This window comes from Salmo salar, chromosome 24, assembly GCF_965601325.2.
Source record: "Salmo salar chromosome 24, fSalSal1, whole genome shotgun sequence".
NCBI classification, from domain to species: domain Eukaryota; kingdom Metazoa; phylum Chordata; class Actinopteri; order Salmoniformes; family Salmonidae; genus Salmo; species Salmo salar.
In genome coordinates, this window is record NC_138314.1 from 1,675,791 (window position 1) to 1,687,570 (window position 11,780).

Here is an 11,780-nt window from a genome sequence, read left to right on the forward strand (position 1 = left end):
TGTATCTATAATTCTTAAAATAATTATGCTTTTTGTGAACGTTTATCGTGAGTAATTTAGTAAATTGTTAGCAAATTCCCCGGAAGTTTGCGGGGGGTATGCTAGTTCTGAACGTCACATGCTAATGTAAAAAGCTGTTTTTGATATAAATATGAACTTGATTGAACAAAACATGCATGTATTGTATAACATAATGTCCTAGGTGTGTCATCTGATGAAGATCATCAAAGGTTAGTGCTGCATTTAGCTGTCTTCTGGGTTTTTGTGACATTATATGCTAGCTTGAAAAATGGGTGTCTGATTATTTCTGGCTTGGTACTCTGCTGACATAATCTAATGTTTTGCTTTCGCTGTAAAGCCTTTTTGAAATTGGACAGTGTGGTTAGATAAAGGAGAGTCTTGTCTTTAAAATGCTGTGAAATAGTCATATGTTTGAAAAATTGAAGTTTTTGTATTTTTGAGGAATTTGTAATTCGCGCCACGCCTATCATTGGATATTGGAGCAGGTGTTCCGCTAGCGGAACGTCTAGATGTAAGAGGATATGTCACAAAAACCCGAAACACAGCTAAATGCAGCACTAACCTTTGATGATCTTCATCAGATGACACTCCTAGGACATTATGTTATACAATACATGCATGTTTTGTTCAATCAAGTTCATATTTATATCAAAAAACAGCTTTTTACATTAGCATGTGATGTTCAGAACTAGCATTCCCACCCAAAACTTCCGGTGAATTTACTAAATTACTCATCATAAACGTTGACAAAATACATAACAATTATTTTAAGAATTATAGATACAGAACTCCTTTATGCAATCGCTATGTCAGATTTTAAAATAGCTTTTCGGCGAAAGCACATTTTGCAATATTCTGAGTACATAGCTCAGCCATCACGGCTAGCTAATTTGACACCCGCCAAGTTCGGGGTCACCTAAACTCAGAATTACTATTAGAAAAATTGGATTACCTTTGCTGTTCTTCGTCAGAATGCACTTCCAGGACTGCTACTTCCACAACAAATGTTGTTTTTGTTCCAAATAATCCATAGTTATGTGCAAATACCCCCGTTTTGTTCGTGCGTTCAGGTCACTATCCAAAGGGTAACGTGCGAGCACATTTCGAGACAAAACATTTCAAAATGTTCCATTACCGTACTTAGAAGCATGTCAAACGCTGTTTAAAATCAATTTTTATTGTATATTTCTCGTAAAATAGCGATAATATTCCAACCGGACAATACTGTATTCATTCAAAGAGGAAAATAAAAAATGTCGAGGTCTCATGAAGCGCATTTCCATTCCCTTTGTCCTCAGGCAGACCACTGACAAACTGAGTTACTATACTTTGCCCAGAGACAGGAGACGCCCCAATCCGCTTTCTGGCGGCTTTAGAGAGCCAATGGAAGCCTTAAAAAGTGCAACATAACCCCATGGATACTGTAGTTTCGATAGACAAGCAAAAGGAGAACTACAAAATCGCAGACAGGCCACTTCCTACTTGGAATCTTATTCTCGTTTCTGGGCAAGAGTAGTAACCAGTTTAAGTCGGGTACGTTTTTTAACCGGCTGTGAAAATACTGCCCCCTATCCCAGACAGGTTAAGAGCCTTCTGTTGCCACGAAATAGTGGGGTCATGATAAGCCAACCAGGGAAACCCCAATACCACTGGAAACGCAGGAGAATCAATCAGGAAAAGACTAATTCTCTCCTCATGACCCCCCTGCGTTCTCATGCATAGTGGAACCGTGACCTCCCTTATAAGACCTGATCCTAAAGGACGACTATCTAAAGAATGTACAGGGAAGGGCACATCAACAGGAACAATAGGAATCCCTAAACTACGAGCAAACACACAATCAATAAAGTTCCGAGCTACGCCTGAATCTACTAGCGCCTTATGCTGAGAATTCGGGGAAAACTCAGGGAACTCTATAGATATATACATGTGCGCAACAGGAAGCTCTGGGTGAGTTGGGTGCCTACTCACCTGGGATGATCCACCAGTACCCTGCCTGCTGCCTCGATTTCCTGGGGTACCTCTCCAGCACTGACCAGCAGTGTGTCCTCTGCGGCCACAGGTAGTGCAGGAAATAGCTCCCCTCCAGTCCCCCTTAGAGCAGCTCCCCCGAGCTCCATAGGTGTAGAATCGGAGGTACTGGGGGATGGAACGGACGGACCCTGATCTGGACATGCGCGGGTAGCCAACAGGTTATCCAGCAGGGATGGATAAATCCACCAGCTGGTCGAGGGTAAGAGTGGTGTCCCTACAGGCCAGCTCCCGACGGACATCCTCTCGTAGACTACATCGATAATGGTCGATCAGGGCCCTCTCATTCCATCCTGCGCTGGCAGCCAGGGTCCTAAAGTCCAGTGCGAACTCTTGAGCACTCCTCATCCCATCTGAGATGGAATAACCGTTCACCCGCCGCTCTCCCCTCAGGTGGATGATCGAAGACAGCCCGAAAGCAACGGGTGAAATCCTCATAGCGGACCAACGTAGCGTCTATACTCCCCCATTCCGCGTTGGCCCACTCAAGGGCTTTCCCAGACTGACAGGAGATGAGGTCGGACACGCTCTCGTATCCCGAGGGCACTGGGTGAACGGTCGCCAGGTATAGTTCCATCTGGAGCAGGAAACCCTTGCACCCGGCAGCTGTTCCATCATAAGCCCCCGGAAGCGAGAGCCTAATCCCACTGGGTCCAGTTGACAGAGGGGTGGGCAGCGGTGGTGTTGGTTGAGGTGATGTGGATGAAGTCGTAGGAAAAACCCCTTTTTCCCAATGCTCCATGGTGAGCAGCACGCGATCCATGGCTGTGCCAAGATGTTGTAGCATTGTCGCGTGCTGCTGGACTTGTTCCTCTACTGGTACCGGAGGAACTGATGCGCCTGCTGACTCCATAATATGGTGCGTTATTCTGTCAGTGTCAGTATAGTGAAGATGAGGAATAGAGTCAAGCGCAGGATACCGAACTGAGTAAAAATAACGTATAACTAACACGACAAACAGGATAATAATAACGCACAAAACATCATGAGAACCAGAGGGTTTAAATAGGGAAATAATCATAACGAGATGGGAACCAGGTGTGAACAATCAAGACATAACAAATGGACAAAGAAACATGGATCGGTGGCAGCTAGAAAGCCGGTGACGATGACCGCCGAACGACGCCCGAACAAGGAGAGGCACCAACTTCGGCTGAAGTCATGACAGCTCTATTACAAAATATTTGATTGCAACATTTGTTTTTACTTTGAAGCCTCGTTTTTGCTTTCAGAACTATTATTTTTGGTTGAAAATAAAAAATGTTTTGCTCTCAAGAAAAATACACAAATGTACCTCCATAGCATATAACAATTTGCCTGTGAGTAAACAGACCTTCATACAAACTTGCTATACAGAATTCTTGATGCACAGCCGAAGGTGCTGCCATATCCTGCCAGCATGTCACGGATATCGTATGAAAGAGATCAAGGCGCAGCGTGCATATCATTCCACATCTTTATTACTATGTGAAACTATGCAAGACAGACAATAAACTATAAACAAAAACAACAAACCGTGACGAAGAGGTGCTACATGCATATTCTCAAAATAATCTCCCACAAACACTAGTGGGAAAAACAACAATTTAAATATGATCCCCAATTAGAGACTCTAATTGGGAATCATACGAAAACCCCAACCTAGAAAAAAGAACCTAAATAAACTAGACAAAACCCCCCAGTCACGCCCTGACCTACTCTACCATAGAAAAATACGAGCTCTCTATGGTCAGGACGTGACATTACCCCCCCCAAAGGTGCGGACTCCGGCCGCAAAACCTGAAACCAAAAGGGAGGGTTAGGGGGGGTGTCTAGTGTTGGTGGCGGCTTTGGTGCAGGACGAAGAACCTTCTCATCCCGCGGATCCTCCTGCATCGGAGGTGGTTCTGGTGCTGGACGAAGAACCCTCTCACCCTGCGAACCCGCCAGCATAGGAGGCGGCTCTGGTGCAGGACATAGAACCCTCTCATCCTGCGAACCCGCCAGCATCGGTGGAGGCTCTGGGCCATCACTGGAGGCTCCGGGCTGTCGCTGGAGGCTCCGGGCTGCGGGCCACCGCTGGAGGCTCCGGGCCGTCTCAGGAGGCTCCGGGCTGCGGGCCGTCTCAGGAGGCTCCGGGCTGCGGGCCGTCTGAGGAGGCTGCGGGCCGTCGTTGGAGGCTCCGGGCTGCGGGCCGTCTCAGGAGGTTCCGGGCTGCGGAACGGCGCCGGAAGCTCTGGACTGGGAACTGTCGCCGGAAGCTCTGGACGGGGAACTGTCGCCGGAAGCTCTAGACGGGGAACTGTCGCTGGAAGCTCTGGACGGGGAACTGTCGCCGGAAGCTCTGGACGGGGAACTGTCGCCGGAAGCTCTGGACAGGGAACTGTCGCTGGAAGCTCTGGACTGGGGACTGTCGCCGGAAGCTCTGGACTGGGAACTGTCGCCAGAAGCTCTGGACTGGGAACTGTCGCCGGAAGCTCTGGACGGGGAACTGTCGCCGGAAGCTTTAGACGGGGAACTGTCGCTGGAAGCTCTGGACGGGGAACTGTCGCCGGAAGCTCTGGACGGGGAACTGTCGCCGGAAGCTCTGGACAGGGAACTGTCCCCGGAAGCTCTGGAGTGGGAACTGTCGCCGGAAGCTCTGGACTGGGAACTGTCGCCGCAAGCTCTGGACTGGGGACTGTCGCCGGAAGCTCTGGACTGGGAACTGTCGACGGAAGCTCTGGACTGGGGACTGTCGCCGGAAGCTCTAGACTGGGGACTGTCGCCGGAAGCTCTAGACTGGGGACTGTCGCCAGAAGCTCTGGGCAGGCGCACTGGAGGCCTAGTGCGTGGAGCCGGGACAGGTGGCACCAGACTGGTGACACGCACTTCAGGGCAAGTGCGAAAAGCAGGCACAGGATGTACTAGACTGGGGAGGCACACTGGAGGCCTGATGCGTGGGACCGGTACAGGTGTCACCGGACTAGTGACACGCACCTCAGGGAGAGTTCGAGGAGGAGGCAAAGGACATACCTGACTGGGAACACGCACTTCAGGGAGAGTGCGGGGAGCAGGCACAGGACGTACTGGGCTGTGGAGGCGCACTGGAGACCTGGTGCGTAGAACCGGTGCAGGATATACTGGACAGTGAAGGCGCACTGGAGGTCTGGAGCATAGAGCTGGCACAACCCGTCCTGGCTGAATGCTCACTTTAGCCCAGCAAGTGCGGGGCGCTGGCACAGGGCGCACTGGGCTGTGAAGGCGCATTGGCGATACAGTGCGTAGAGCTGGTGCAGGATATCCTGGACCGAGGAGACGCACCGGAGACCAGGAGCGCTGAGCCGGCACAACCCGTCCTGGCTGAATGCTCACTTTAGCCCGGCAAATGCGGGGAGCAGGCACAGTGCGCACCGGGCTATGAATGCGCACTGGAGATACAGTGCGCATCACTGCATAACACGGTGCCTGACTGGTCACATGCTCCCCACGGTAAGCAAGGGGAGTTGGCTCAGGTCTCAACCCTGACTCAGCCAATCTCCCCGTGTGCCGACCCCCAATTCTTTTTGTTGAGCTGCCTCTCGGGCTTCCATTGTTGCCATGCTAGTTCCTCGTATCGTCGCCGTTCCTCTCTCGCTGTCTCCGCCTGCTTCCATTGCAGGGTCTTGTCCCCTGCCATTACTTCCTTCCAGGTCCAGGATGTCCTCCACTCTCTTCTCTCCCAGGCCCAGGATCCCTGCTCCTCCTGGGCACGCTGCTTTGTCCTTTGGTGGTGGGAGATTCTGTCACGGATGTCGTATGAAAGAGACCAAGGCGCAGCGTGCGTATCGTTCCACATCATTATTACTATGTGAAACTATGCAAGACAGACAATTAACAAAAACAACAAACCTTGATGAAGAGGGGCTACATGCATAAACTCAAAATAATCTCCCACAAACACTAGTGGGAAAAACAACAACTTAAATATGATCACCAATTAGAGACAACGATGACCAGCTGCCTCTAATTGGGAATCATATGAAAACCCCAACCTAGAAAAAAGAACCTAGAACACAACATAGAAAATGTAAACTAGACAAAAAACCGAACATGGAAAAAAGAACCTAGAACACAACATAGAACATTTAAACTAGACAAAAAACCCAACATAGAAAAAAGAAACTAGAACCAAACATAGAAATAAATAAACTAGACAAAACCCCCCAGTCACGCCCTGACCTACACTACCATAGAAAAATACGAGCTCTCTATGGTCAGGACGTGACACAGCACCCCACAAGCGAGCCACTCAGGCGGAGAATGACGCGTGGAAGAGGGCGAGGAATGAGATGGGAGTAACAACAATTTCTTGCAAGTTGGGGAGGGGGGATAATAGCTGAACATTAGACTATTCAGCCTTTACTAAAGAATAGTCCAATAGCTAGGCTAGGTGTGAAAAAAAACTCCTATCACAGACCAGATTTTCCCTAACGACCAAGGGGGAGTTAGAGTACTGATTATGCTTTTGGGTCCCAGTACACTACTGTGTCTCTAACTGACATTGAATGGGCAATATAAACCAAATAATAAACTTATAATTGTGCATGACTTCAAATGAAACAAGCAGGGAGCAGGTTTCGAACCCTCAACCTTCTTGCCCGAAGTCCAGCGCACTATCGACTGTACGCCAAAAGCATGCTCAAGCAGCAGAGTCGATAGAGCGCGTCCTCGCGGTAGCTTGCTACTCAATGTAATAAAGTAATGACTTTTGAAATAAGAACCACATAGCATATCATTACAGCAGTATGTACCGGTATGTTAGCTATCTACCTAACGTTAGTAGTTATACATCAAACTTGACAGTATATTAACTATAGGCTATTTAATTACCCAACGTTTATTGACTTGATTATTCCCGTCATTCTTAGCTTAGCTAAATGTTATAGTCGTTGTGCGTTCTCAATGGACACTCGGATGCTTTCGTAAATTCGCTCTGGCTATCTACTCCGATTTCAGAGCACTCTCGTCTGAGTGTACCAGAGCGCAGAATAATGAATTTACAAGCTCTCAACACCCGTTGAATATGGCCGGTGTCTGTAAACGTATGCAAAAAAGCGTAATTAAATTGTTTCCAGCAGCACAGTTACAGTCACCAACGCTCTGGTTAACACGAAAACTGCCTAACCAGCTCTGCTAGTACGAGTAAAATGGTCAGCGTGGTCTCATTTCTGTCTGGAAGTAGCTTGCAAGCTAGCCAACGTTAGCTGTAAGGCCAGACCGCTCAAGTCAACCCTACTCCTCGGCCCGAACGTCCAGTGTGCACTCCGAGAGCAAAACGGTCTGAATTTACAGATTGACAAAGCTCTGAATTTATGAGCGCAGGCACTCCAGATTGAATTTTACTAAGCACGTCAGTTAAGAACAGATTCTTTACAAGGACAGCCTACTCCTTCCTCCCCATTGGGGAATTGAACCCTGGTCTCCCACGTGCCCTGCCCGCACAACACAGGGATTCTTTAGCTAAATAGCCCAGTACTGAACTGCCAACCGTCACGTTGTACAGTGCCATATTTTCCATTCCATCCTAACGGAAACCCAGAGGGTTTTTCATTTTTCCTGGAATAGAAACACCATAATATTATTCAAATGAATTAAGCAAGTAGCAGTCAAAAGTTTAGACACACCTACTCATTCCAGGATTTTTCTTTATTTTTACTATTTTCTACATTGTAGAATAATAGTGAAGACATCACAAATATATAACACCTATGGAATCAGTTAAGAAGAAATTCTTATTTACAAGGACAGCCTACTCCTTTCCTCCTCGTTGGGGAATTGAACCCTGGTCTCCCGCTTGCCCAAATTATGTAAGGAATTAGGCACTTTCCCATGTTTACTACAGTATGTATTGTAGGCTACGTTTACTTGTTTGACTGCACAGTAGCCTAATAAACAAATGCACATGGCTAATATCTTCAAAATGCTTTAAATGCTTTATTATCCAAATGTGAAAGCATATACTGTACAGTACTGTATTTCTTCATCAGCATCTTTATGCTTTCATTATCCTGTCTGGGCTAGGGGGCAGTATTTTCACGGCCGGATGAAAAACGTACCCAATTTAAACAGGTTACTACTCTGGCCCAGACACTAGAATATGCATATTATTAGTAGATTTGGATAGAAAACACTCTGAAGGTTCTAAAACTGTTTGAATGGTGTCTGTGAGTATAACAGAACTCATATGGCAGGCAAAAACCTGAGAAAAATCCAAGCAGGAAGTGGAAAGTTTGAGAATTGTAGTTCTTCTTTTGATTCTCTATTGAAGCTACAGTGTCTGTGGGGTGACGTTGCAATTCCTAAGGCTGTCTAAAGCCTTCAGAAAGTGGTTTGAGCATTTTCGTGTCACTGGGCAGATAATAGGAGCTCAGTTACTGAGTGGTCTGCCTTGCAACAAAGGGATTGGATATGCTCGGTCCCGTGAGCGCGCCCCTCCTTCTTTTTCTTCTTGATATTGTATGCTATTGTCCGGTTGGAATATTATCGCAATTTTACGGTAAAAATACCATAAAGATTGATTTTAAACAGCGTTTGACATGCTTCTAAGTACGGTAATGGAACATTTTGACTTTTCGTCTCTCGTTCCGCGCTCGCACGTTATGCCTTTGGATAAGTGATCTGTACGCACGAACAAAACGGAGGTATTTGTACATAAATATGGATTATTTCGAACAAAAACAACATTTCTTGTGGAAGTAGCGGTCCTGGGAGTGCATTCTGACGAAGATCAGCAAAGGTAAGAAAATATTTTTAATACTAATTCTGAGTTTAGGTTGCCCCGAACTTGGCGGGTGTCTGAATAGCTCACCGTGATGGCTGAGCTATGTACTCAGAATATTCAAAAATGTGCTTTCTCCGTAAAGCTATTTTCAAATCTGACACAGCGGTTGCATCCAGGGGTAGTCTATCTATAATTCTTTAAATAATTGTTATATATTTTGTCAACGTTTATGATGAGTATTTTGTAAATTGATGTGCACATTCACCGAACGTTTTGGTAGGAATACATTTTCTGAACATCACGCGCCAATGTAAAATGCTGTTTTTGGATATAAATATGAACTTTATCGAACAAAACATACATGTATTGTGTAACATAATGTCCTAGGAGTGTCATCTGATGAAGATCGTCAAAGGTTAGTGCTTAATTTAGCTGTGTTTTGGGTTTTATTTGACACATGTCCTTGCATGGATAATGGCTGTGTGATTATTTTTGTCTATGTACTCTCCTAACATAATCTAATGTTTTGCTTTCGCTGTAAAGCCTTTTTGAAATCGGACAAAGTGGTTACATCAAGGAGAAGTGTATCTTTAAAATGGTGTAAAATAGTTGTATGTTTGAGAAAGTTGAATTATGACATTTTGTTGTTTTTGAATTTGCCGCCCTGATATTTCACTGGCTGTGTCCCGCAGGTGGGACGCTAGCGTCCCACCTAGCCCATAGAAGTTAATAAAATAATGATAAAAATACTCTTTCAAAGTGCAGATGTTGATTTAGAAATGGAGAACAAAAGGAGGTACAGCATCTGTCCACTAGTGGAGCGCAATAGTTTGTGATGTGAACTGGAGTTGTCAGACAATTTGCAGGTAAAGTACTATTGAAAACAGATTAAAAGCCAGACAATGTGGTTGCTGTGTTTCTTGTTTTCCTAAGCATATTTACCATAAATACCTATAATAATAATTAGGTGGGTTTACTTGTCCTTGTCCTATATTGTGTCATTCGTCACCATGTTATTTTAATTGTTCATAGGTGTAAACACAACTGGACCACAGAGGAGGGTGGGAGGAGCCCAGCAGATCTATTTCAGGCAGTTAAAGACGTCTTCAATTTTGCATTTAGTATGTTTATGTTTAAAGTGATTTCCTTTCTGACAATAGCAAACAGCAGATACATTTATTCAAATCAATAGATTACCGATACATTTAGGCACATCAATAGATTGCACATACATTTAGTCACTTCAATTGATTACAGACTAAATGTAATTTTATTGTTTAGTGTTACCAGTAATGTAGTATGTAACATTTTATGTTTGATATATACAGTATGTATGTTATCCATGCCAAGCTCTCTGTGTCTTCCCTGTTAGATGAATGTGGTGGAAATGGTTGGTTCCCCTACCGCTCTTTTGAGGGGGGGACCATCGCCATTAGATGTCTGGGGAATGAGTTTACCATCAATCGACCGTCATCTTTTGGGAAGAAGCAGCTGGAAGACATACTGGCAAAGGCAGGGGACTTCAAATTTGAAATGAGTATGTGTAAATTATTTATATCTTTGTCTCATTCTATTATTGTTACATTTTCCGATGAAATTATTACTTGATATAACTGAATAGATTTTGTAGGCCGGCCCCTGAAATGACTCTTAACAACGGTATGCAAGAGGTTTATTGTATGAAAAAGAAGTAAGGGAAGCTCTGCACAATAATTGATTTTTGTAGATAGAAGTTGCTCTTTTGGTAAAGGGGTTAATGTCTCCTACCCTCTCTGATCATGTGTAGAATAATGCCTTATTAATGGCAGTAATGTCCTGTAACATATGGTTTTGCCTTGTTATTCAATATTCACCTTTGATATTAATCTTTCAGATCTTTCTTGATAGCCTATTAGTGTAACTTAACAATCGTTTTTTTGCACATTTCTCCAGTCCCCCCCAGATGTGGCGAGGGCCTGCCGGGCCCCAGTGGACATCCAGTCCCCCCCAGACATGGCGAGGGCCAGCCGGGCCCCAGTGGACCTCCAGTCCCCAAAACAAGTGGCAAGGGCCAGCCAGGCCCCAGTGGACCTCCAGTCTCCCAAGAAGTGGCGAGGGCCAGCCGGGCCTCATTGGACCACCAGTGCCCCCAAGAAGGGGAGAGGTCCAACCAGGCCCCAGTGGACCTCCAGTCCCATCCAGATATGACAAGGGACAGCCGGGCCCCAGTGGATCTCCAGTACCCCTTGACGTGGTGAGGAACAGTCTGGCGTCATTGGACCTCCGGGGCCCCCCAGACTCCCCAAAACCCCTTGTTCCATCCTCACCTGGTCAGCCGGTGGGTCTACATTCTACCTAATCGTTTGATGGCAATTTTCAAAAGTTTGTCCAAAATATGCTTCTGCAACCACATTGCAACTAGCAAAGACCCTGAAGCAACAACAAAAACAGGGTCGTTGAAACCAAAATGTTCAGTTGAGACCAATTATCTTTCAGATACATTACTGTAGGGGAGTTGTTGTGGGGGCTGAGCTACAAATAGTGCCTACCTGTTTGTGAATGCAGGGGAAAGGCTATGGGCCTTATAAGTGCAATGATGTATAATTAGCAATTTCACATTCTTTGTTTCAGACCTTTGTGGTTTCTTCTGGGTATCCTGCCTTGGATACTTTTCTGGTGGGTCCACTTCTCTTCACTCCACCGATAACCAAAGGCCATATATTTCCTCATCATCCTTGCTGGTTTAGCTAGTAGTCCACTACACCTGTCACTAGTATAAACAACCCTGAACCCATTACAGATGTTTGTATTTAAGACCAAACCTTGACTGAAGTAGCCCACATCGTCCAAATCTCCAAGTGGAATGCAATTTTCACTTGAAGCCTTGTAAACAATTTGCTAATGTCGAGCTGAACACCTTAGCAAAATCCATTTAAACTCAGTTTTTCACAATTCCTGACGTTAAATCCAGGTAAAAATTCTCTGTCTTAGGTCAGTTAGGATCATCACTTACTTTAAGAATGTGAAA